This window comes from Homalodisca vitripennis, chromosome 4 (assembly GCF_021130785.1).
Source record: "Homalodisca vitripennis isolate AUS2020 chromosome 4, UT_GWSS_2.1, whole genome shotgun sequence".
Classification (NCBI taxonomy): domain Eukaryota; kingdom Metazoa; phylum Arthropoda; class Insecta; order Hemiptera; family Cicadellidae; genus Homalodisca; species Homalodisca vitripennis.
The window spans coordinates 97030733-97057873 of record NC_060210.1 but is presented as its reverse complement, the minus strand read 5'-3'; positions in this window follow the sequence as shown (position 1 = coordinate 97057873).

Here is a 27141-nt window from a genome sequence, read left to right as displayed (position 1 = left end):
TTATTCTTTAAATATAAAATAACAAAATGCTTAACCTAAACAAAATTAAACAAACTTAAAGTAAAAATCTATATTACAACAAATACAAGAAAATTCCAAATAAAGAGCAAGAAGCAACAAAACATTCAATCACCCCGATTGACCATATAACCGCAACAAGCAGCTTTTTAGATCGTGCTTTGAAAGTCCAGGGGTAAGAATTTGTCCGTAATGTGCCACATGGGCCAGGCCGGAAACAGCTATGATACCCAGCTAAGTGTCGGTTGTGGCAGTATGGTGAGTAGTTTGAAGTGGGAATAAAGTCAGATTACAAGATTGCAACATTGCAGTCAAGTACGTTTATTCGTAAGTAGCAAGTCTAATTAGATAAGAGTTCAGGTCTCCCTTGATAAAGACATGACTGTAAAAAGCCATAAGATCGATAAGTGCTCAAATTCTACAAGGTAACCGATATTTTGGGGGTTTATAACAAACATATACAAGAATAAGACTTCCATTTACACTAACAGCCTCCCTAGTAGAGTCGGATAAGAATATGATAGAAGTAAAAAAGGTGGGACCTGACTTAAGCAGAGCGTCTTCATTGAAGCGCTTGTACAGGCGGTCGTTCCTAAAAAGGTCATAGACAGATTCATAGTTCAACGGATTCGTCGCTTAGAACAAACTTTAGCCAAGTTTCAGAAATTAATATAATGTCAATATGAAGAGAATAAAAAATAGAAATAAATTCATCAATATGACCGTACAGTGACTGTGCTGCCTTGACGCCGGCGACCGTCCTACAGGCCTACAGACCGACTTGGACTGGCCGCCGATGGTCAGATCATTCATACACGCACGCACAACAAAAACGGAGAAATTACTTCATGACTTACATAGAAAGTAAATAATATAAGTTTATGGTTATTTCTGATGCACACAACATACACGTTTGGCTCATATAATAATAATAAAATTAAAATGCAATATAACTGATAAACCAAAATTAATAGAAAACATGTAATGCTACTAATTATTGTAATATGAATGATAATTTAAATTTCTTTTGCTATAAAATATAATATTTGTAATTGTTTATATGGACGAAATAATTAATTAAATAACTGAAATAAAAATGTATGACATAGACTACTATTTTATTTAAAATTTTAGTATTGTATAGTACTATTTGTAGCATTACTAAATTATATGTTTTTATATATTAATGGATTAATAAAAAATAAATATAAACTAATGCAACTTACAGTTTTAACGACTATTCATGTATTTTAAATACGCTTAGAAAGTTATTGGTTTTTATTTGTAAACAAATAGTAATATCAACCAAAATTAAATAAACCATTGAACAATATTCAATGTTAACAAATTAAATTATATTAAAAAATAATAGTTTCGATTTAATATTTTTACGATGATGATATTAACTTCGAAGGCTGTAGATCTGTGAGACGTGTCACCATTCCCTAGTGGCCATCGCTGCTCTTCCACAGCATCCTGCCATCCCAGTCCAGGTAAAGAATCCCACACTATTCATTGGTCCGGTGTTTCGAACCCGGTACTGCGCCGTCAACCTCTTCAGCTCCTCCAGTCGCTGAGAGGACAGGTCTTCCCGCACCTGTACCCATCAGTTTCTTTTTATTGTTATAAATCGTCCGCTGATCCTTGTAGCTGACAAGGCGAACGATGATAGGATAGTGTCTCTTCCTGCTGTAGGAGCCAGGATTGGGCTGACTTCCCATCCGGTGCAACGTGGAAATTGCAGTTTCAGGCAGGTTCACATCCAGCTTATCCCATAAGAGATCCACCATGATGCGGGCGGCATCTTCCCCTGTCTTCTTCCTCCACCCTGAATATTAGATAGATGTTTTCCGACAAGGTTGGCAATGACAGTCGCGTCAAACTTGGTAGCCTTTCCAGTTCTAATCGGACCATTGCTGTTGTTTTTGAGCAGCCGAGTCGGATGACGAAGATAATACCACCAGATAATGAGACAGGTTCACCTTTGGACCCGGACCTAATCTGCGGCGGCGGTCGCTACATGAAGTAGGATATCAAGTATAAAGTGATTTTATATCGCTACACGTTTTATACTCGAATATAGATTTGAAGGAGTTTCTGCAAAAGTAACGGATTAAATAACATCTCCACTACAAACAATTAGATAAATCCCGGAGAACGAAAGTTAAAATACAGAAGCGACGTAGACACGTGTTCGTTTGTTATCGATCATGAGGGGGATTAGATCAATTAGATCATATAGATCCAAGATTATCTAGGCTTTTATGAAGTAAAAATACTGACTATCTGTGTCAACCAATGTATAATAGTTATTTATTAAAAAGGGCTACGAAACAGTACAAGAATAAGCTTTGTAAAAGTTCCTCTCTTACCATTCTTGCGTATATTTTAATTGTCATATAACCCAATGTAGTAGTAATACTTTAAAGCAAAAGATATTTTAAGTATCAAAAAAGACTATTAGGGAAATTATTGGTATAAGAGGTGTAGACCTCCCTTTGCTGACTTGGACATACTTACTGTACCGTCTCTTCATATTTTGTGTTCCATAGTTTTTATTAAAGGATGTTTGAGAACTACTTCTTGAGAAGTGACAGCTGCTCACAAAACCAGGCACAAAGTCAACATAGATGTAACATTTCTTAGGCCAGGCAAATCTTGAAACTTTTTAAAGGTACCATATTTAAGTTCTTTAATAAGTTTTAACCACGTACTGTATAGATGTTAGTGTTAGATATTTTAAACCTTCACTAGAAAGATGGATAAAATACAAATATTTCTATTTTAGTTGTAGGTTTTTAATATATACCCTACAAATCTGTATTACAATGCAACAATAGTATAACTTATATGACGGAACTACATTGTAATTGCATAAGTTGTTTAAGTATTTTAAAACAACTAGATTTCAAGTAAGATACTAGATATATCTATTTAATGATAAATGTGTGTATTGTCATTTTCGTGTATACAAATGTTTGGGTATACAATTAGTGATTGTTTTAATTTACAATGGATTTTCCGTGATATGATGATTAGTGTCTGTTTAATTGCAATGAAATTACTGTTTGATGATCTGTATAGTGAAATGTAACCAATTCTGTAGAATCGTGTATCAAAGCAGTTATACTCCTACAGTCTGGCTGTTTCTCTTCTTCGGGTAGCTCTGGGCTGTTTAACGCTCTATTTTGAACAGGTGAGTTTAAGTTAGGGATCAATAAAACAACCCTAGACAAAACCAAGTTTGATAGAAGGGTTTGATATTTGAGAATGATGTAACATAAACATTGGTAATCCATGTACCAGTCCTGGAGAATGTCACACTGTAAAGCAAGTAAAATGTGGCCTAATTTCAGACGTCCCTCACACCTGCCACTTAAATAGAGTTTAATACAACAAACACATTGTTTTCTAACCGCTTTATTACAGCATAAGCGCATTCACTGTGCCATTGTACTTATATTGTTATAAAAACTATCCCTTACTGGTCATCAAAGATTACCATATAGTAGCAACTTAGTAAAATGTATGATTCTATTTGACTATTAAATTACAGTATCCATTACAAAACTCGACCAAACTTCACCATTAGATTTGTCTGGTCAAATTAAATATAAAATGCGGCGGATAGCTCACCTTGCTTAGTTTACCATATTTATGTATGTATTTTTTTTTTCAAACAATTACACCTTTGTAATAATTTAGGATATAAAAATCAAACCACATATTTTTTCTAAATAATTATTTTTTTAAGTTAAGAAAAATATCATCAACAACATGAAATAAAATATTAATATCAACAACGAGCTACTAATTTCAACTATTAAATGTAATACTCAGGTAGAAAGTTAAGCAATAAAGTCTTAATTAATTACTTATAACATAGTAATAGTAAATACTTATAACACTGATTAAGCTAAGGAAGTCTACGTTAATAGTATTTGCTATAAATACATAAACAAATATAACAATGTATGTAAAATTTGCCAAACAACTTGTAAATGCATTGAAACAAATTTCGCAGCAGGCGTTCCAAATTACAACAATTAAATAGCTACATTCTTGAAGCTCTTTTCTTATTGAAAATTACATATTAATTCAAACAAACTCTCCAATAATATCAGTTTTTATTTTTGTGAGGCCTTTCGTATTCAATGAGAACATCTTCGGACCCACACAACTGAGTACAAGTAATAATAACAATAATAACATAAACAATTTTGTACTAAATAAAAACATATGTCATTAAAAATACAAAGAGATAATATTCTATGACAGCACAGTGTGTTATATGTATATATACAAAATAAAGTTGATATTTAGTTAGATCAAATAAAGTAACGGTGAATTTTGAAAAGCCCCAGGTTCGTTTTGTACCAGATTATTTTGGTTCATTTTTTATAAAAATTGTTTCATATGCATCAATTAATCTTTTATTTTGTACTTCTTTTAATAATTTTTCATTTGAAAAGAGTGTCCAGTTTGAATTGCATGTTTTTCCATGGCTGATCTTTCTTCCTGTTGGTATTTTAGACGTACCATATGTTCCTTAGCTCTCTGTTTTAGCTTTCTTTTTGCTTGGCATATGTATTTTAAATCACAATTGTTACAATTAATTTGATAAATTCCAGATTTTTCTTCTTCATTAATTTTATTCTTGGGATTTCCTTTTCTGCGTAATATTCGATCTGCGTAATGATTATGTGTTAGGTTAGTTATTTACGTGAAAAAGAGATCAGATTGCAGATTTGCAGATAGTGTTACTGATTTTTTTGTTTCACTGAACAATGGCAAATGTCCGGAAAAATCATGTTTCCTTCACAATACTTCTATCGTCAAAAATAAACTTCAAACAAAAAACTAACGATGTAAAATATGAGTCTCCACATGCGATATTTGTCTTTGATTGACCTTTTGATCCAATTATTTCAATCAGAAATGGGGAAAAGCAATTAAATCTCCTTCAATATTGGAATAGTGTCAGACAATGAACGTGGACGAATGTCCTTTCACTGAAGAATAACCAAGTTTAATTAGGTAGATTTTCGTAGATTAAATGCTCTTTCGTACCATCTATTTATTTTATTCCACTTAACGCTAGTATTCGTATATTTAAAATAAGTTTTTCAGCCTTAAACGAAAATGAACTTTAATTAGTACTTGGCTGATATTTAACCTGTAAAAATAATAAAATGTATACCTCAAAAGATTTAATTTATCTACATAGAAAATAATACAATTCCGTATGTTCTGAAAGCGTGTGCTTACAAAGGTTTCTTATTTAATTAATCTGTCAAAGCGGTACGTGATATTTACTGGACAAATAAAGCACGAGCCATCAAAATCGGGTCAGCCCCTGACAAACATCGATTTACAGTGACATTGTCGTACAATCATTAGCAGAGACTTCCCGGAGAGGTTGCCTAGTCACGTACAACCCTTATATCGCAACCCTTCTCCACCCGACCACAGTATTAATCTCGTTACCGAGAACAATGTGTTTTGATTTATATGCAATGTACAAGTAACTCAAGACTTATGGTCACCTAGTAATTCTACTTGACAGTAAAAATATTTAATCGAGACAGAAGATTGCGCATGCTCATGTACCATCAAAAATCAAGTTTCCAAACTAAATTAAGATTAGGCAATAATTAAAAACAATTATGAGATATAATTTAATGAGATGCTGTAGCATATGATATTACCAGTTCCAATTTAAAATTATGACTATTTATTTATTCTATTAGGTACTTAAAGCTCATCTTGAATGATTTAAACATTATGAAAGTTTTTTATGGATGACATATTCAAAGATTTTAATTACCACTATTATCCTTATTAATATAAGGGAATAACACAGCAGGATCACTTCAGGTTGGTTTATATCTTCCAGTTGAACCTACCACTGGGCATAGCAAAATCCGATGTGTCACTTAAATCTGGGCAACCTTATGGATTTCCAGGATCGGCATATCACTAACTGCAAATGTTGAGATTCTGGGGTGCAAAGGTAATTCGATATGTCTAGTCTACTGCGGGAGATAACTGTTGGATTTTGTAGGATTCTTTGCCTAAGAAACATAAGTTCTTGCTAGTCTCAACAAGGCCACCCCTGCCTGCTTTGACTGGAGAGGCTGGTCCAGAGCTGGCCTTACCTTCTTTCGAGGGCACATAACTTTGAGGTTAATGCCTTAAATCTCGATAGGAGGCGGTCCCAACCCCTAACCTTATCCATCCTGAATATCCTTTCAGTCTGGAAGAAACGCAAAGGTCCTTATAGGTAGGTAGGAGTAGGTGATACTTATAAGCTTCTTGTCCTAAGAAACCAGAATGTAAGAGGGAATTTCCATATGAATTATTGACAGTATTTCAAAACTTTATTATATTGTAGACTTAAAAACAATAGTTTTCTATTTAATTTTATTTGAAAAAAGGTTATATAAAAATTATTCATTACATTATTCGACTGTATTGAACAATTAAAAAAAGAAAATGTTAAAACACTTTTCATATTTAGACGATATTTAAGATGTTGAATTAATTTGAGATTATTTAAAAGTGTTAGATCAATAGATTGATTTATTTTAAATTGTATCAACTACATTATTTAACTGCTACGGTTCTATCTTGAGATGCAGTGTTAAAACTAACAAAAATCTAATTACAATTTATTTAAGATGTATTTAATGACTACAAATGGATTAGAAGCGGAACTGCTCAATGAATAAAATTGTGTTTGAAAGCAAATGACATACATTTAACAGAAAGAAAAACATAACAGTTGATGCAAATAATCTTTATAATAATAATAATTAATCTTTGAAACTGTCATAAAAGTTACCTTACGATTAGATAAAATGGACGAATCCAAAAACTTATGCAACTGAAAAATGGAAAAAAGCTATTTTATAACTCACTGGTGATGAATTTTATGGATGTATTCTAGAAGTTAGTTTACTATATGCAAGAAAATTAGATTAATTTCAGAAAGATTTACCTCTAGCTCCTAAACATTAATAATTAACCTTGTAAAGGTGTTTAATAAAATTGAATACTTTGTTCTTTCATTAAATTTAAAATAGTAATCATTAATGATTAATAGAGTTATTGCAGATAATAAACCGTGTATAACATATTGTATAGTTTTTAATACTAATATCAAACGGGATTTAAAATATAATTTTTATACATAAATCAACATTTTAGTTTTAAGAAATCGATAGAAAAAGTTCAAAATTGATCTGATATTAAACTAAGGAATGATAAATTTTCTGGTAATCAATAAAAAATTTCAAAATTACTAATATATGTCTTTTATTACGATAACTATAAATATGCGATCCAGATTAGAACCTTTGTTACATGGATACTGACAGTTATTTGTTAAAATGACAAAAGGCATTTATAAGATCATTAAATAAAACTTGAATTAATTTGATAAAATTGATAAAATTGAAAGCATTTTATCTGCTCTTACATTTAAAATACTGGAAATCTATTTAGTAACATTTTTTTAATCTTTCAAAACTTAGTCATTTTAGGTGATAATGATTGTTTTTATTAGGTTAATCGCACATGCTGAGATAAAACACGTAACATCTCCAGTAACAATAACATGGTCACTAAAATTTGTTCTTCTTTCTAAGAAATTTCATAAATTAAAATTCATAGATGATTTTAAAATATAAAAACCTCTTCATAACCATAATAGTGCTTTTGTAAAAAACATTATTGGGAAATATTCAAATAATTCTTTACCAGAAAAATAATAAACATGCCTATGGGAGCTGATTATTAAGAACAGGTATGTTAGTGCCATTGATAAAAATGTATTTACATTAATTTCTTCTACTACGTTGAGTAAAAATTAAACGAAATTATTTTTTTTCTTATCTAGTAATGTTTAATTATTATCAGAAACCATTACAGATATATATTTGCTCTTATTATTGTAGTATTAAATATGTTGCTATTTAAATTTAAAAATTAAGATTTCTATATTTATTTTAAATTATTATAGGTAACATTATTTTGTTTAAAAAACTTTAAATAGTGCTTCACAAAAAAAGGTTTTTTTCAAACGTAATATTTTAAGCCTACATAACACTTTCACCAAAAGAAACATTTAAACAAAAGAGATGGTATTACTTGTTGCAGAGAAAAAGGTACTTATATGTCACAAAATTAAATTTTCTATAAACAGCATAAAAAGTTTATTTTACTGATAAAAATCATTAAAACTGTACAAACCGTAGAAACTTAAACCACACATAATATTCAAGAGGGTATTCTAGGCTGCAATACGAAACACAAAACAGGAAAGTGATTTTTGCGGAATTATATCAGAAGTGGCCCCGGATTAAAAAGATCCCTTGCAAAAATTAAATAAAGAAATTTGCTTTTGAGAAAAAAACATATAACACAAGAATCTATGGAACAGAGTGAACCCGGGAAGTGAAAGCATATGAAGCAGACAAATTCAGACCAAAGTTTACTGTAAACTGTCCATCTATTGAACTGTAAAGTGCTCTAGCCCGGCACTTCTCTCCATGGTACTTGGTAAATATCACTCTGCTTTACTCCGTCAGCAAAAACATTACCAACGCTTTCAATTTATACACTCCGTAAATTATTTCTATTGAAAAATTGAGGTGCTCTATCCCGACACTTCTCTCCAGCGTACTTTTTAAATACAGACCTGTTCTATTCCGCCATGAAAACGACATTTTCTGCCCTGTCATTTCATAGTTTCCTTAAGATACTAGAAAGATACTTTTTAAAGTACTTGATAATTTCGAGCTAATCTACTTCACCATGAGAAACGACTATTTAGGCCAGTACATTTAAACACTCAATACCTTTATTCGTCTATTGAAATTTTAGATGCTCTGGCAAGGCACTTCTCTGCGGGGTAACTTGTAAATACGAGTTGCTCTTCTCCATCACAAGAAACAATATTTCCAGCCCCGTCAATTCGGGATCTCCTTACCTTTAGTCTCCAGTGAATGTTGCATTGCTATAGCTCGCCACTTCTCCCCAGCGCACTTGGTAAATACGACCTACAATGAGCAACTAAAGTTCATGCCAGTCAATTTGAACACTCATTGCCTTAAATTTGTTATTACACTTTGATAACTCTAATGTTTTATTCTAAAAAAGTATAAAAAACTATAAAAAGAGTATAATAGAAACAATGTTAATCGTATATACATAAAAATATAGAACAGCAATATGTTCTATAACTTTTTCGTTAGAATTCACCGTATTAATATTAAACGACCAAGCATCACTTTTCATAAAAAAATAATTCTATCAAATATATTCTACAAATAATATAAATACACTTCCACTATAATTTGATAAATTAGTCTATACTTACTACTATAGTTATTAGGTAATCTTTAGTTACAGCATTAAGAAGTACGTAAACCTAACCTCGAGCCTTCCTTAAATGAGGTAGTTAAACCGAAATTATGATTCCGGTAATTGAAAAATAATTAGTTAGACCGAAAGGCGGGGAAGCGATGAGAGACTCACTTCCGGGCGCGGTGCTCCGCGATCTCAATTCGAATTATTATTACATCGCAGATATAAAACGCCAAAAACCAGATTGCTTGCCTATTTATTAAAAATAATATGTCGTTATTTTAATTTTATAATTGACTTTGATTTCAAAAACTCAAAGGGTAGCAGGATTTAAGATAAAAGAAGTCTCTTTCTGTTCAGTTAAAGTTTAAAATATCTTGTAAACTGTAGAATACATGATTACTTACAGAAATTATTGTTAGTCCTCTCAAACGTATTATTAATATTCTTAACAGTTATTTGCAACGGTTGCATTAACTTACATTCAAAAAATAAAGGAGTATTGCTAAATTTAGCTTGTCTACGTAAGGGATGTTACTTTAAGTCTTATGTCTTGTCAAATTACAGTAAACATCACTCCTTGAGACCAGTCCATTACTCTATTAATATGGTCCTTTAACAATATATCAGGATTTTATACGTGAAAATTAAAATAAGAGACATTACTTTTAATAATTTAAACCAAGGCTTGGAGTAGGGTTTGATAGTAGCACCAGTAATCACACGAATATCTTCTTCTGAACTTTAAATACTGAATTTGGTGACTGAATAATTACCCCACATGAAGAAACCATAAGGAAAAATTGGGTGAAATTTCTTAAATAAACTAACCTTACACCTACCTTAAACATTTCCAGGGATAACCTGTTCAGAGTGAAAATGTTCCTGCATAACCTACTATAGAGTTCTTTTTTACAAAGAACTATCCAATTCTGTCGAGGTACTCCAAAAAATATAGATATTTTCTCAAACGAAAATCTATCTGTTATATTTTTTAATACCGTATACAGAGCATATTTTTCTTGTCTATGTTTCATTTAGAATTAAACCATTACACGTTACATTACACCACCATTACATTGTGAGGTTGACAAGGCAACCTCATGTTTCGACACACTTGAGCAGGAATTAGAAAACTGTCCCTTTGCCTAATTATATAGTGGTAGGCATAGAGCACCAAGTTGTCGGTCAGCAAGCCCAAGGGTGTCATTTATCATAACCAACAACAGCAGCAACCTGAAGTCGAAGTTAGTCGTTACCGGCATTAGGTAAGGGTTCGTACCATCAAAATACAATACGTTTACCTCCTAGCCACATACATTGTAGTATGAGAGTTTACTTAAAAGTAAATCTTGAGGAAAAATAGTCAAAGGCCTTGCAGAAAATGACAACAGCAAGGTCTCTCCCATTAAATTCTGTTAATCCTAACTTTTTTTATTAATAAATCAGTTTATTTCAAAGTAGTCCATCATGTTCTTGCCTATTATGGTCTCAAGAAGATTTTAACAACTGTTACCATGGCGATTGGGCGATAGTTGTTAATATCATTCCTGTTTCCTTTCTTGAACAGATTGACAACCCTGGAAGTTAAAGAAAATAGCGGATACAAAATACAATTTATAAACTAGATGGATCTGAAAATCATCACATGGAGTGGGATGTTGCCAACTTAATGCATTTGTGAGAAGACAATTTTTTTCAAACGTAAAGTAATTGAGAGTTTATAGGCAGAACTACCTAAATAATTCGGTCAACCTTCTGTGAAATTATTCTACTTTAGTCATTAATATTAAAAAGAATTAACTATGCAACCGAGACAAACTGTAACAATCAAAGAAACCTCAGCCAATACAATTTGAACACACACTCTGACCTTGAGATCAAGAACAGTAAAGTAAGAACTAATAAGTCTGCCCTAGCTATTAACAAAACCATCGCAATCTTGTTCATTGTTTCAGTCGTGCCGATATTACGTTCTTTACCTCTGTCTCTCACCTACTCTTATATATACAGCATGTTTCGTGTTGTGGATTTGTACTGAGCGGTGATGGTTTGCACTACGTCTGCCTGCTGTGAGCGTGAGGTATTGCTTAAATACTTTAACGTTCAACTTGTTCTGTTGACAAATATTTACCTTTGCCGACTTCAATGTATAGATTTTTGCTTGCTTATTTTTGTGGTATTTATTTACATTAGCGTGACCATGGAAAATGGACTTTTCTTTCATGGGTTGGACATTTATAGCCAAGTATTATTATCACAGGTGCATATGAACTGGGGGAAAGTATATTATTGCATTATATTGATGCCTTTCGGACATTATTGGGTTAAGGACTTTTGCAAGCTCGAGTTAATTTTTTTCTAAAAGAGCAAGCAGTGCGCAGCACTGCGCAGCGGGCAGGCATCGTTGACAGGATTAACGTATTAGTCAGCTTCATTTCAGTAACTTATCACTTACCTTAATGTTCAGGTGGGTACACAAAGGTGTGCCATTACCACTACTGAACTAGAAGGTTAAGAATAGACGCGGAGGAACAACAGTAGTTCAAAATGGCGTCCCTTCTTTATTTGAGAAGGCGCAGAGTAATACCAAACTGTCAAATATGGATAGTGTTGCCAGAGGTACGATAATTATCGTAAAGGTACGACAATTTCATTGATTTTATGCGCCGGTAAGATACACGATGGGTATTTATTATCGTACCATGAAACATTTTTGATAAATTTATACAAGTAACAAATCAAAAGTTAATTATAACATAATTTATTATACGAACATAATAGCCTACTTTTTCATTAAATGTGTTTGGTACGATTATTTTATATTAAAGTACGATAATTTATCGTTGTTGGTATGAAATCGGTTTTTAAAATCTGGCTATACTGAGTTTGAGCAGACGCGGAGTTATATGAAACTGTCAAAAATGGAGTTTTCAGAGGATTAAAAAAAAATCGTAGCTCCTTTGATTTTCGTTGCCGGCGAATTTTTTCTTCAATATTGTATTCAGGAAAAAATATAGTTTTCAGGGGGAAAAAATGAACATACCTTTCCATGGTCACGTTAATGTAAATTGATACCATTTTTGTAAATACGTTTTCGGCCTAAATAAAAGGGTAAAAACAAATCCTCAAAACATGGTGTTCTATTTTTTAGCATTATTGATTTCATTGATCCCTCTCTCCTTTATTATATTTAATTGCTGTGAAATGATAATGTACTGAAAGGTTACAATTAAGGCTTGACATTCAACTCACAATTCTTATGTTCGCATACATTCGGGTATGGGGCATGTCAAATAAAAAACCGAACCACAAGGTCCACAGAATTGTCCAATATTTCATTCCTCTGAACCCGAGTCTCCGGGCTTGTATGAATATGTTTTTTATGTAAGTTACTTAATAATTCAGTTGATAGTTCGTATTTGTTAAGTCACATAGGTTAGCATGTACCACATCATATATTTAGAGAATTTAATTTATTTGCTTTACCTACATGTAGAACAGTTTCTCATTATAACTTTCCTTTGTACAAGACTCTACGGTTTCTTAATTTAAACCAATCAAACATAGATATTTTTAATGATAATTTGGAAAATATTTTAAAGATATGCAGCAACCTTTTATTTTGATTTAATTTATTGTTCATTGTAGAAGTGTATGTGTACAATGAAGCAAGTTGTTATTTTTTTAAATTTTATAGAGTTCATTTATTTATGTTGTGTAAAGAAATTTTAATATTAATTTGTGTAACTGCCAGCAGTTTAGTTTAGTTTAGTTTGTTATGTTAAAGTTCATATTAAGAGTACATTAATTTTAGTTAAGATAGCTGTTTTGGGAATAATTGAAGGTTTTGTACTTTGTTTGTGCTATATCATGTCCTGTAGCTGTCATGTAAAATTGAAAATAAATAAATTAATTAATTAATATACATCACTCTAATTTGAATGCGTAAGACATTTTGTTTATGAGAATAGATGGCAAGGGTGTTTTCTCTCATTTTGTTTTCAACACTAAAGAATTTTAAAATTAAAATATGTTACGCACTTATTAAACAGTTTCCTAAAACCATGATAAAAATTATAGTGTTATACATAGGTTATAACACTATAATTTCAGACATTATGTTCCACTATATCCACTTTTGTAGAACATTTTGAAATATCTACGACTAGGTAGAATGCGCACCATATATCGATATTCTATTAAACATTTTTATTTTACATCCATTTTAAATCGTTCTGTTACTGTAAATGGCGATTAGTCAATAAATATGTAAATGTTCCTTTTATTTACGAAACCCTTTGTTTTTATCCAAAAACATAAATACATATTTTGTAGAGTATTTCTTAATTGTATATTTTTTTTACTTTATACTCCATGCGGCTTTGGTCGTGGCAGTTTCAACTGTAGGATTAGAAGGAACGTATACGTTTCTGTCGGTTGGTTACCAAACCCTAGACAAATCTATACGAAATCATCGACATACATTACCGTTTTCCCTAACCCCAACTCTCTCGCTCGGAAATTTGTGTTAACAGGCCCTTAATCTACCGTGGATAAGAAATCTTTTGTCACAATTGAACAATATAATGTTATAATCAGATGATAAGATCTGCTTAATTTAAAGCTGCTAAGTTTTGGATTATAGGCAGTACTACCACATAATGGCAATAAATATTGTTTATTTTTCAACTGTTTAAGAGTGAATTATCTCCCTTATTTCTAAACTTTCTCCCGGTTTTCTTGACATTTCTTTACTGTAATTAAATCACTTAAATATAACATGGTCACTGTTTTATCAGATGAAGTTCTTAAGATACTTACTCTTAAATATTTTAATATTTAACATTAAATTATAAACTTTTAAAAATTCGTATGATACTGTAATTAAATCTTTTAATTAAAATGTTATATACCAAATTTCAAATTGCTGCAAAAAGCGGTCTCAAATTACAATAATTAAGTGGAAAAAATTTTCGGCTATTTTAGCAATTACTAAATTTTGACACTTTGAACACGATTGTATGGTTTGTCTTTGGCCCAAGACAAGGTTAATAGGCGTTATGTGTGTTATTTCACCCAAATTGTTTAGATTAATTTTAACCCAGAATCAAAAATTTGTAAGTACTGACCTCGACTATATTTTTAGTCAGTGTTGAATGGGGCCCACATTTCAGCGAGAAGAGGATTCACAATTGGCCTCCAACATCAACTGACTTTACCGCACGTAACTTTTTCCTATACAGATACGTCAAAGAACGTGTTCATCTCTTCAAGCTCGTTATACTGTTGAGCTAAAAACATAAAATACCTGCAGGATCTTCAATATGAGAATACATCTGTTGCACAGTTTGAATGAATTAAACTGTATGTCATGCGTAAAGTATATACACCAGATTTCATCCGTAGTTAGCTAGAACATGTATGCCATACCTTGCATAAACTTCATTCCTGTGTGAGTATTTCCAAATGCAATATACTTGTGAAACAATTTAAAAAAGTACAACATATCAATGTTACAATAATATATGCGAATACACTGTATGGTTTCGAGACAAACATCTAGAATGAATTAATAATAAAAAAGGGCCATTCCTGTTTCCTGCGTTGTCACCATCTTGATTCTGATGATCGCCATTTACTACTGGGTGCTGGTAAGTTTTCATTTTCGTCGTTCTGTGCAGAATTACAGTTACCTTTATGCATGTATGTGTGTATATATAATTACAATAATGCATATTTCGAGCCTTACAAAAAAAACAAACTTAAGACCAAAAGTTTTTTTCCATCTGCTGTAACTATGTAGTATATATGTATCTCAAAAGCGGATAAACTGCAATATACTTCAGTAATTATATTGTTAGTATTTTTAAGCACAATATTGAAAAACCAAATATATTCAATATACTATTTTTAATAGTAGTGTATTTGTAATATAATGAAGTGAATTTCGTTGAAACTGAAGTATGTTTACTACTAAAATTAAAATAATGCAACATGTGTCATGCAAGGTAGGAGTAAGCCACGACAAGTGTTGCACAATTTCCTTCGTTGCGGTTGCATACAAATTTCAAGTTTATAGCTACATGTAATGTTATGTAGCAAGTTAAAATGCCATAACATTCTTAGTTTGTTAAAAATTTATGAATTCTAAGATTTTCTCATTTCCATCTAATCTAAAAATGCTCACCAGCGCCCAGCCAAATCCCATAAATTACTTTGCACCACCGTCGCAATGAATGTTGCGTATACAGAAATGAAGCATCGTGTAAGCTGAAAAAGTGAAAATTTTCCACTTCTTCGAGTAATGGAGCTCGCTAACGCTCAGCCAAGTTTCTTGGAACTTGTTAAGGATCGCTCAGTTGTTATTCTTCTAATAATTGTATTATTATGCTTGGATAACAAATTATTTAAGTAAATTTCTAATGTGTGCAACAATGTACTCAAAAGATAAGTTGATAGTATAAAAATCTCTAGATTTAAGAGAAAATATGTAAGATAAAAGCTTTATTAAAATGCACATAACATTAATTAACACATTAATGCTTTAAATGCAAATTTAGCAAGCCTGTGCATAGTAAAAAATTTTATACTAGTATGTCATCAGATAATATTGTTTTCACAACTCAAAATAGGTTAATCTTTAAAAATATAAAAGGTTAATAATTAAATACAAAGTTATTCTTCCTTTCAGCATCACCTCTGTCTTGTACTTATTATCATTATAATATTAAACTTGTTACATCAATATTATTTGCTCAGAGATAAAACAAATTTATAGTTAATCAAATCAATATTCCAATAACAATGCAAATTGTTGACGGATAAATCGGTCCGAAACAGATAGCAATCAGCAAAACAAATAATTCATTTAATTCAATGTTATACATAGATAATACTTCAGAAAGTCTTCTCTTTTGATTTATACATCTCTTCTCTTTTAAGTAAATTATAAATTGTAGTTTCTTATTAGATTAAATAAGACGGACTTGTAAAGTAAAATAGCACTGTCGCGTCTTCTTGCTTTAAGTATCAAACTTTAATTTTATTACAGTAATTTTAATTTTAATTATTTTGGTTTCAAGAGTAAAACATTCTAAAAATCAATCTCTATTTATTATTAAATAAAACGTACTCATAAACATCTAGTAAGTAATAAACATTGTCATTAAATGGAACACATAATTTAGATTCAGTTTAGCTTTTAAATATCTAAAAGAAATACTTTAGTCGATCGATTAAAATTATGACACTAAATATACGTATATACTTAGAAACAAGAGAGATCTTAATTTAAGATATATTTTCATGTAATCTATTTAAATATTTACAAACGTTAATGTCACGGACTATCAGTTGCCAATCTATTACATTTATTTATAATATTAATATTTTTTAGTTTGAGTCCTCTTTATTTTCTTTCATACTTGTGGTAAATATTTAAGCAATTGATATATTTATATGAAGTAGTGTGCCAAATACACGAAAATTAATAATTTTTACAAACATTTTAGTATAATTTCATTTAAAATAAATTATCATTACTATTATATATAATAAAAAGTTCAATTCGTTTTCTTTTTAATCTACTCGAGCGTTTCTTGTCGATTTCAATCCATTTTAAATAAATACCAGTGTATTATACGAGTAGACTTGTTATAAGTTGTGATTTTTTAATATATTGAATACTGCTTTATTTTGGAATAGGCAAACATTTTCTTTAGACATTTGTGTTTTACGGGCAGTTTAAGTATAATTATTATGTTTGGACATAATTTGTTACCACATCAGATGCGTCAGTAACATCAGACCTGGAGGTGTGGAGGCAATATTGCAGTGCTTATACTGCTAATCGACTAAGATATATGAGGTGAATCAGTAAATTGTGATAAATAGAAAAAAACTTTGCAAAAAAGAATTAGTTAAAGAGGAGGCCATGAAAAGAAGAAGGGTATCTTTAGCGATCGTTATCACTAAGTCACTGAGGTGAGAAACATTCAGAGTTACAGTAAGCCAGTCTGTTTTTCCTGTTACAAGGATCGACAGGATCTCAAGTACCACAAATGTAAGTGGGTAATATAGCCGTTAAGATAAAGTTTTTTTTAAAGATTTAAGTGGTTGTTTTTACTGTTATTATCTTGAGGTAGTGAATGAGAAGGCCTCTGTATCGATGTAAAAAATAGTGGTAGAAAAAGTAAACAAGTGGAGGAGCGATAGATAGTAGTGTGTATACCACGAAGCATACCAAGGTCGCGTTAACCCATTATTAAGCCTGGTTTGTTCATGATACAGAGTTAAAGCCAATGATCTTCTGGTCTAGAGTAATGAGATAACTTGGTATAGGATTTTCTTGCCTCCCAGAACGGATTTCTTAGTAGGGCAATTTGGAAAGTTATTTTTTACAGAGACTAAGCAGGGTCAAATGATCCCACTGTGGCAGGAGTCCGTATTTGTGAGCATCAACTCCTATCATTCCTTTCCATATCCTTACTCTTCTCATTTTCATTGACTGGTAATGTAAAAATTCCATTTAATATTTAAAGAGTTTTAATTATCTGTTATATTTTTTGGACAACGAGGTCTTCTTTTAAAATACAGAATCACTTAATAATTTACGCTCATTTCTCCTTCTCGTAATTGCCTGGTAAGTATCATTAGAACAGTTGAAATGTTTTGATTATTCTATTCATATTTTGGTCTGTTGGTGACTTTGACAGCCGAAACATTTGCTATTGGTGCTACAGTCAGTGTAGGTTAATGCATTTCTTCTTCTGTTTTCGGAATCCTTCGTTTCATGCTGGGTACGTTGACAAGCTTATATCCGCGGTCGTTATAACTGTATCTTGGATTGTAATACCTTCACTCATAATCGTGGAGAACAGCTATTTGAGAAATATTTTTAAAATAAGTGTTGACTAGGAGATTTACAGTATATCTTTGAACATATTAAACGCCTGAATTTAAATGCCTCAACAGAATGTTTCCCTCTCAATCCAAGGCCAAAACTATATTCATTTTGTCCATCATTTAATCAACTGTAGTCATTCAATAATAATAATAATTACAGTATGAAGATGGAATTTAGATGTTCATTTTCTCACCAGTTGCCATTTATACAGAATAAGTTGGTACAGACAGCGTCATTGTGGTGTATGAAACACAGTGGTAGATGACTGCGTATTATTGCCTTGACGTTACCACAAAGCCAAAGTCCGGTGGTAAAAATAAACCGTGTACAAAGGTATATGTCAACCAGACAGATACTATAAATTAAATAGCAAAACGTGTAGGAGAACAAATATATCATCTAGTTCTCCGTGGCCTCTCGCTGAAGTATATCAGTTTCGGATGAACTGTTTTTCGGCCTACCTTCGTCAACTCTGCAGCAATATACATGGAACGACTCTCAAACCGGACGCATTAATGTAATGGGAATACTCACTGGGAGTTATGACTTTCTTATCTGTTTTCTGTGCGCAGGATTACTAGGCAATATTTATCTATCGTTTATTATTGTACTGTGATTTTGTTTGTTATATTTTTATATACAGGTAAATATATTGTCGGAGTTAAAAAGAATTTCAATTAAACGGTTTGTTTCTGGCCAGACATCAAGTTCTAGAAAATTATTTTCTATTTTATTTGTGAATTTAATATTTATAAATAAAACTTTTATTAGGTTACTTTAATTAGTATTTGTTTTTCCTCTAACAACCATCATAGGCCAACTATTATGTTTCATTTAGACCCATATTTGAGATATTCTCTTATTTTAATAAAAGCAATGCACTTAAACGTTAAAGGGTATCATATCGGAATTCATTTGTAAAGGGAAATACGTTAAGATATCCCAAACGGTCCAATAGCATGTTGTATGATTCTTAACGGTATGTTGATCCAAAGATACAACCCCAAGTAAACACGTATGTTATATCTTAAGATAATAAGTTATATAAGAATACCAGACGTGGAAATAAGTAGATAAACGAATAAAAGAATAAATGAAAAACAAATATGAAAATCCATTTTTTTGACTACCAATAATAATGATATACACGTAAAATATAATTGCAAAATATCCCTTTAAACACATAGCTTCAAATATTATACTGATATTGGTTGAAAATTGTCATTATAGGCTTAATAAGGACTATTAATTCGCTCATATATTAAAAATCCATGTAACAATCTAATTATCCTCGTCTAGAGCACTATTACGTCAAATTAAAACATTCTAAAACATTCACACGATAATTAGAGTATAAGTCATATTTATTTTATTGCATTAGATAAGCTTATTTATTAGAATATAACTAACTGTTTTCGAAAGGGAATTAAAATGAAGGCCAATCTTATAAATCCAATCTTTTGATCATTGGTGGCAACACAAAATTTTGTGAACCGTAAAATAACTTGGGAAAATGATTCATATAGAAAAATAAATGCATCAGAACTCTACTTCGCAATATTCTAAATAGAATAACAACTATACAGTGGTAACATTTAAAAAATTACAAAAGTTAAAACCTCAAAATTATACATTCTTGAGAGCATTAAGCAGACTAGTTTTATTATTCTTTTGATTCCACCAAAATTATTAGTTCTGTACCAGCTGTCAAACTGTTAAAAAGAATTCATTATTATTTAAGAAATCTTTAGAATTGGAACGGAATTTTAACATCTCCTGTGACGGGGTAACAAACAAAATGAACTTAAAACATGCATAAAACATTTTTGAAGTAAGCATTTTAAAGTGACGATTAAAGCTTATAGTATGGAATAAATTATTTTTCCTTTTTAGTATTAGTTTTTAACCACATTTTCACGTCATTTGTAATGAGCTTTTTTATTTCTATATTTCTAAAAGGCAAATTAAAGTACGAGATTTCATATTTAAATAAATATTAGGTGGTACAATATTTAAACAACAACTTATGATAAAAAAAACAGTCAATAATTAGTTGAGAATATATAAATAATATATAAAATCAATTGTTAGATAGGGTTCAACCCTTTATCCTGGCACTTCCACACTCCAGTTACCTGTTATACACCACTCCTTGCTATTACAAGGTTTATTTCCCGTTACTCAACCTTGATCTGAACTGAACAAACCAACCCCATACGTTTTGCTACTTATACCTATTTGATGCATTATAAATCTTTCGCTTCAGTGCAGCAATTCAAATGAATTTATTTAGTTTCAAGATGTAACAAAGTTTTGCGCTGTTGACTAATTGCATATGGAGAGATCTGCAGCATGCAAATTTCTTGATTTGCATAAATACAGGTCCGGAAACTTGGAGCGTTTCACGTTGTTTCTGTAAAGCAAAAATACAGTTAAATTCTATAGTTGTCTTCTTGGATTTCTCAAATATTTTAAACTCCAAACTCCAAAGATACGTAGTACTTTGAAAAGTGTATTTTTACCACCTATCAGTCAGGGATAATACGTGTAACAGTGTATACGCATTTAACGAGTTGATTATGTGCAGCAGCTTTTTATTGCAATTTTATTCAGCTGCAATAAAATGCCATAATTTTTTTAATCATAAGTGTTTAGCTGAAAAGTTCAGGCCTTCGAGTTTAGCTCCTTTTAGACTTAGGGTATCCTTTCACTGTCCTAAAATAGTTTAATTGTTTCTGAAATTGCTGCTGATATTTAATCAAGTATGAAATATTACATAGAAATTCAAGAAATGTCAGAGGTACGGTACTTTTTAATTAAAACAATTTCAATCTCTGACTTCAGGGCCCCATCTTTAACGTAAATCTAGGTTGGATCTGGAGATTATCTTTCAGTGACTATAACTTATCTCAGGATTGTTTGGAATGCCATTTAAAAAGAACATGGTCATAGTATCCCTGGTTTCAAAATGAAATGGCATGCGAAGCCACGGTCAACTGCTAGTTTATAATATAAATATGGGGGTCTTGAACATATTTTTTTTTATTTTTCCATTTTTTAGTTATAAAGTAATAACGTGTAATGTTATTAGATCACAGAATTTTAGCTTTATGTTAACACTTGTTTTTATATATGCGTCCTACATTATCGATAATATATTCACTGATTGTACACTAGTGGTTATAACTTTGGATTTCATAAATTTACGAAATTATAAGTAACTGTACAAATATGAAAATAAATTCACTACAAATTACACAGGAGTTTTAACTACTTTAGTGTCAGGTTTATTTAGGAATTGTATTGTAATTTGCCTTTTGTATATGTATGGTTTTTCAAAATACTATAAGGTATGTCTAACGTTACGTGACACCCTTTTAAATTAAATCGGCTATCAATATTATAAAAATGTAAAATTTAAATTATTGATCTTTGAATAAAAAGTTTTCACATTAAGAACTTCATAAAACATTGATGTGTCTTATACTATGAGAGTGGTACTGTATTGCTATTAAATAGCGCACATCCATTCTTACTCAGTGTCTCTGTAAATACTATTAACTAGCCCAGAAATGAAATTTGGATACTTTCTATAACATTTAAATAGCAGAAATCCGTTCAGAAATAGGTTAAATTCATGGCTGATGATGTCCATTTAGAACTTACCACTGACGAGAGCTATAAATTTAAGTAAAATATTTCTTCTCTCTTAAAGATGCAAGAACGTCAGCCAGATTCATTTCTCAGCGTGAAGATTGCCCAAATATAAATGTTCATCCCAAGAAGCCAGCCAGCCGCTTTACAGTCAGTCTTAAAAGATGCTTTCATCAAGCTCCTCAAGCATTTCTCCAGGCTTTCTCATTCAGTTGATGTTGAACAAGCGAATAATATTGAGGTAGTTTGACTCAGTAAACTTACTTTCAAAGAATATTAATCTTCAGTTAAGTTTCATTTACTTAATTTTGAGCATATAAATATGCGTTTTAACCGTATTTAAATAATAACATAAAACCTAAACACTGCTTATATTTTTACTAAATTCTTAAAACAACTTGTTAAAAGTTATTATATAAATATAGTTTATATTTAATTTTGAACAGAATTAAGTGATTAATGATAGCACAATATTAAGTATTGTCTGTTGAAATTACTGGTATAGGGTAAAACAGTGTGTTATATTATGTTCCTCACCAACAGCAACTACTATGTAATCATTTGGTGAAGGTGGATCTTTTCTCTCGTGGATATAAGCCTTAGTGCATCTTACAGTACACTTGGTACAAATATTGTGCATAGCTCGTAAAGCCTGTCAATATAGGTAAATAATGCAACGTCGATGTATACTTTTTTCTGTTATGTTATATTTTTATCTTCATTTTACGTTACTATACAATCTAGAGTATATTTTATATCATACGATATCATGAGGTCAAAACTGGCCCTCGATTATACATATAACGTATGGAATTAAAATACACGTTGTATTGCTCTCAGTATGTAAGATGGTGGTGGAGGGAATTTAACTGGTTAAAATTTCTTCCTTAAAGGTTAATTATTGTTGTAATATATTATTCTTATAAATAACTAAACAGGTTCATTTTAAACAAGCTAAAGAGTACTAGTAAATTAAAAACACAACTCTGCTGTGTGATCCTTAATGGAACGGTAGTTATGATTACTACTAAAAAACTACATTTCCAGGTGCATTAAATACAATGTTATTACAGTATTATAAGATTTATCTATAAAAGTACTATCACTAGTTTCGTTACGTATAACTTAATATGTGAAAAACTGCCTATGTGGCGTTTGCATTTAAACAAAAGACTATCGTTGTTAAAACCGATTTAGTAATAAATAAGGACCGTAATGTGTGTATAGGCTGTATAGATAGATAATTAATAAGGATTATTTGCGCAACTATGCACACAGTGCCTAGGCAGTGTACGTTGATTAAATTACAACAGGATTTAGCTTGAACTTTGTTCCATCTATGTGATCGATTAGAGCGACATTTCAGAACTCTAGTGAAAATAAATGGGTTTATTCTGGATTCATTATCAGATTTTAAGTAGTCTGGTTAGCGAAATAAAATGAACGGTGTTTCTAAAACAATTTTTTGCAAGAAAATGATCACTTGTAAAGCATTATTTGACTAAAAATATTTAGATGTAGACTGCATTCCCTGCAATTCAAAATTATACGATATATTCTGACTCGCATCTCTTGCTTTAACATACTATACAATTTATCAGGGAATTCTTCAAGGTTTAACAATCCTTAACTGTAGCCTACTTAAATTTTATTTAATATCTTAACATTGGACTTTCAAATTTGAATCTCCGTTCAATAAATATACACTGTCTATCACATCATTTAGCTATCTTCAGTATTCGTAGTAGATAAAGATAATAAGAAATAACATCTCTGCTTCTGTGATGCTGCAACTACTTTCAAACTTTTTTAATTTTTGAGCAACATATCTAGCGTTATACCAGCCATCCGGGAACTGTTACTTTTCCTGTACGACTCTGTAATAAGCAAATATTTTACATACATATATATATATAAATAACTTTTTCTAAACTCCGGTACTTGCATATAGCAGAACCTCATAAATATGCCATGAAGCTCAAAATTAGTTTTACTTTATAATTACAGAAAATCACTGTTATTTTTATAACAGAGGTAATAGGGTTGAGAAAAGGCACATCACGTTGTATATATGTTATTACTTACGTTAGAATAAAAACAAACATCCGCAATCTCAACATCGTTATCCGGCTTATTGTTTCAGACATGCCGCATGGTCTTTTCTGTCTCTCACGTTCTCTAGTGCGTACAGCACGTGTTGTATAGTGCACCTACAATGTGCAGTCTTGTGGTCTGTGCTTCTTCTCACTGCTATGAACCTACAGTTTATACTTTTATTTATTGATGTATACATTTTTGTTATCTTTTGACTTTGGTGAGTTCTTTGCTGTATATTTATTAGCGCTAGCTTATCGTTGTTAATTAGGCTTTTGAACATGTATATAAGAGGCTAGATTCAAATCCTTTAATCGTAGTAACATGTTATATAGATAGCATATGTTCAAAATCACGCTATTCTTTAAAGTGATTCATATTCAACAGTACACGTTAAACCAAGTATAATAATTGTTACTTATTTATTTACTCTAGAAACTTGATGGAAACGACTTGATCTTTTTAAAACAATGTATAGGCCCAGCTTGAATATGTAAAATGGAAGCTTGTATTTAAATGTATCGCACAATAACTAAACGATAAAAATGCCATATTGTCATAATCCAAATATTACATAACACAGGCGTACAAGGCAATACTTATAGGCAGCTTATTTATTTTGATAGCTAAATTCTATGTACGTTTCAGCGCTAAATTCTAAATGCAATCCGTTTATGTTTATCGCGTCAGGTTAGCTCAACAACAAGATATGTATTTTAGTAAATATTCAAATTAACTTAATTCAATTTTAAAAATTATAACTTTTACTAAACACAAAATAAATACCAAAATTTACATCTACAGTACATAGGTTTTAAAACGTGCAAAATCACATAACCAAAAGCCTTTATAGTAACATTTCTCTTCCCATCCAAGCTTCATTTTGTGCTTGTCCTACTATGGGTATATTGAGGATCGTCCGTTTTCATCATCCAGTAGTAGTCTGCTATCATTCTGACGTTCCATCTTCCCTGTTACCTTCTTTCCAGTTCCTTGATGTTCTTTCCAGTAACTCTCCGTGTGTCACACTTCAAGAAAATGTAAGATTTTGTAAGATTTATGTAAAGCAGTCAAGGTAGGAATGAAAAAAATTAACTTTTATACTCAAGTTACAACCAAGTTTCATGAAGTTTTCCAGCGTGTTTGCAACGATTGACTGGTAATTTTGTCATTTTCCCGATAAATCTGGTTTCAACTAATTAAAATATGCCCATGCCGCTTTCTTTTTTATTTCCATTTAACTGTAAAATTTCGTATTTGTCATAAGTTTTATTATGACAGGTACGAGAAACACTCCTTTTTTTTGTCTTTACCTCGGATAACCTGGGAACTGCTAAAAAATGTATCGAAATAATCCCCTTCTTTTAGCAATGATCATTCATTACACCCAATTTAATGTGAAGTGGTAGGAGTAATACCTTTTTAGGATCAACAAGACTTTTTTCTCAACATTTTTAACACCCACCTGCAAGGTTTCCCTCACTGGCTACTCTTATTTGATATAATTTTGTTTTCTTTCACGACTGTCCCACTCACAGAGGAAGCAAGGGATCTTTGTATAACCACCGATTTGACCGTGTGTAACTAACATATATAAAACTTTCAAATAACCTCAAATTGTCGAATATTGATCTGAATAACTAAGATTGTGTAACACCAACTTAAGATTTTTATAGAATTATTTTAATTGGACCGAATGTCTAACAGGTTTCCGATGCATTATTATTTCCAACTGCTTTCAGGATTTTTTTGAATAAGTCAATGAAAAAGTCTCCATTCCTCTGAAATATTTTCTATCTTTAAATTAGTTATAAATCCAGGAATAGCTTTGAATAAAACAAGGTCACCTTCTTGAGATACACACTCTTTTTCAATAAATCCATACCAAGAAAATGAAGTACCCGGATCCAAAAGATTCCTTTCTTTTAGTCCGGACCCTAAAGCCTCTGCTGATTCACATGTTGCTGTCTAAATCGTTCAGTTCAGATTGGGAAATTAAATAAGTTTACTTTGATATTTCAGGATCGTAGCGATCTCCGTCTTCATCAATATTATACGATTGAGGCAAGGGTTCGGGATTATATAAAATATCGCCTAGGATATTTAGAGGAGAAGCTATTGATAGTCCTTGAGGAACAACATGGCAAATAGCTAACGGGGTACTTGGGTAAGACATTTTTTTTCTAATTGAAACCTTTAACCGTTACAAGAATAAAAGTGGTACTTATCACAATTTCTTCAGTTCTCTCCAAACCATTGTTATTCCAAAACTAAATAACTGCGTTTTATCTTTTTTCATTTAATTTCTTCTACACAAATTGAACATACTTTATGAGGATGCTATGGCTTATATTGATCACCTAATTCCCTTTAAATAATTTATGACATGTATGCTTTTCTTGCAAAGTGAGAAATTGTTCATTGTTGCTTTTTAACTGTGTAATTACCCTAAATGTAGCAGAAGCAGTTGGGTAGGTTGGTACATCCTCTAGAAGCCACTATACATGAATCAATCTCAAAACTAGAGAACAAAAACAGACAACACTTCATTAAACTATAAATAAAACAAGAACAGCACAAAGTGGAACTGAAGGTGAATGATACCAGAGTAGGATTGTGGTAGAATAGGAGAGGGATGGGGACATGAACCGGTATGAAAGATGTGCAGTGATACAGTAAGTAGGGAAGGGTTTTAGTAGGTATGGGCACTGACAAGAAAGTAATGGAGCTAAGTAAGCCTATATATTTTATTTATGTCTTTCTAATGTATCAATTACTATTACAAATACCTTATAACTTTGACACCATACATTTTAAAATCATTTCAAAACTAATTTTCATAACTCATTCGGAATTATATTAAATTGTTGTAAAACTTTATCATGACGTAAAAAACCCGTCAAATATCAAAACATTTAGTTGTGACAAAGCTTCACGTGACGGAATGTTTTCTCTATTTTTCCGCAACCAGCGCTGAAAATACTATTAATTTTAGTGATTATATTTGAGGTAAATTTTCTATCGCAGTTCTGTGTTAGTTATTTGATTGTGGACTACACGGTTTTCGTTCCTGAAATATTTCGTGTACGTTTACTATT